Below are 2,428 nucleotides of genomic sequence, written 5' to 3'. Positions count from 1 at the left end.
ATGAACAATAGAAAAGATAAGAAAATTAAAGATTCAGAGCAAGCAGTCCAACATCCAAACCAGTAAGAGACCTAGAGAGGAAAAATGTGGAGGTTACCAGATAAATCATAGGAAAACATTTTTCCTTGAACTACAATTTACTTAAATGTACGTAGTATCCTTTCTTATTTGACATCTTTTGGAATTGACAGAATTTTCTATTTGTTGAAGCATTTGGAAGAATTGGCTAGGCATTTGAGTAATCTGCTGGAGGTATTTAGGGAAAAAATAATAACTACATTGAAAAATAAGAAAATGGGGACAAAAGATCATGATTAATTCAAGTAAAACAAAAGTAATAGAAAGGGTAACCAAGAAGAAGCCCTAAAAAGTCATCCAAAGATGCAAAAGATGACTTCTAGGAAAGAATCAGCATTTGAAGGCGGCTTGCGGGATCCCTGGGTGGCGCAGCGGTTTGGCGCCTGCCTTTGGCCTGGGGCGCGATCCTGGAGACCCGGGATCGAATCCCACGTCGGGCTCCCGGTGCATGGAGCCTGCTTCTCCCTCTGCCTGTGTCTCTGCCCCCCTCTCTCTCTCTGTATGACTATCGTAAACAAATAAATAAATAAATAAATAAATAAATAAATAAATAAATACTGCATTCTTGTAAAAAAAAAAAAAAAAGAAGGCGGCTTGCCCTACTCTGGGAACTCATGGCCAGTCAGTGATAAATAGAGAAGCTAAAGACATCCAAAAGAATAGCAATCCACTTAACCAGCAGCACATGCAAGTGAAAACAAAAACAAAAACAAAAAACAGATCCAGGAGGTTAGAATCCACTGGCCCAAGCAGGCATAGAAGTTAATGTCTTTTCTTTCAACCTCCCCTCCCCAACACCATGGGGGAAAGCACCAGTGGCAATACAAGAGAGCAGGACCTGAGGACAAGTGCTCTGTCCTACCCCACCCCAAGTGTAGTGTGTGTTGAAGGAGAGATGAAATTTGAATCAAATATGAGATTGAATTTTTAAAACAAACAGAACTGAATCTTAGTAACAGAAAAAGAAACTTGTAACAAATATTATGGAAATAGATCATCAAGGAAGTTTTTTTAGCCAGAGGAAAAAAGAGGGATTTTTTTTAATTTTTTTTTAATTTTTATTTATTTCTGATAGAGAGAGAGAGAGAGAGAGAGGCAGAGACATAGGCAGAGGGAGAAGCAGGCTCCATGCACCGGGAGCCCGACGTGGGATTCGATCCCGGGTCTCCAGGATCGCGCCCTGGGCCAAAGGCAGGCGCCAAACCGCTGCGCCACCCAGGGGTCCCAAAAAGAGGGATTTGATGGGAAACGGAGAGGTAGCAATTTTTGAAAAACAACCCCAAAATTGTTTTTACATGATTACCTTTGAGAATCCTCCTTCAGATCAGTTACATAAATTAGAAAACTATCAGATGGTAGTAAGTGCTAGGCAGAGAATTAAAAGATGTGATATGATGGTGGAGGTGTTGCTACCTTAGGATGAATGATCAGGGAAAGCCTTTGTGAGAGGCAACATTTAAGCTCAGTTCAGAATAAAGGAGCCAGCCAAATGAATATTGGGGAGGTGGGTGGGTGCAGAAGATGGAGAGTGGCCAATCTTCCCAGGAAGAAGCTGCAGCTAGTGAAAATGCTTGAGCTTGATGTGTTTAAAGAACAAAAATAAGGGACGCCTGGGTGGCCCAGTGGTTGAGCACCTGCCTTGTGCTCGGAGCATAATCCTGCGGTCCTGGGATCAAGTCCTGCATCTGGCTCCCCACAAGGAGTCTGCTTCTCCCTCTGCCTGTGTCTCTGCCTTTCATGAATAAATAAATAAAATCTTAAAAAAAAAAAAAGGAACAAAAATAAGCCCTGCATGGCTTGGGTGTAGTGGGCTAGAATAGGCCACAATAAGATCAGAGAAGTATGCAGGGGCAGGATCTGAGAGCTGACCCTGATGGCGAAGGAAGCAAACTGTACCCTCCCTGATGGCAACGAGACCAAGATGCATGCTTCTTGTGGGCCAGCATGAACCCTGAGGAAGGGAGCTGGACAAGATGCCAGTCTGGAGAAGTAAGGTGCTGCCTACCAGAAGCTAAGAGTTTGTAAAGCCACTAGCCATAGACGACATGACCCATGCCAAAGGGACTTTCAGACAAAATCCCCAGTGGGAATTGGCAAGGAACTTTCGGAAGCATTCAATGAGGAAAAAGAATTGGTACTTGACAGTAGCCACACCCCAGAGAGCTCTGACTCCAGATTACATTTGTACCAGGTAAATGAGTCTTTTTCTGCTCCCTTATGTTGCCTCCCCCTACCAATCCCAGAGGGTCCAGAGACAACTAGTTAATGGGGGAGCGAGGCAGGGAGGCAGTAATGAGGGACAGACTACATCCCATCCCCATGGGGGGTTTCCAGGCTTAAGTGGACTTGA

The sequence above is a fragment of the Nyctereutes procyonoides genome, unplaced genomic scaffold (genome assembly GCF_905146905.1).
Source record: "Nyctereutes procyonoides isolate TBG_1078 unplaced genomic scaffold, NYPRO_anot_genome, whole genome shotgun sequence".
Lineage (NCBI taxonomy): Eukaryota > Metazoa > Chordata > Mammalia > Carnivora > Canidae > Nyctereutes > Nyctereutes procyonoides.
The sequence above is the reverse complement of the archived record's forward strand: the minus strand, read 5'-3'. Positions refer to the sequence as shown.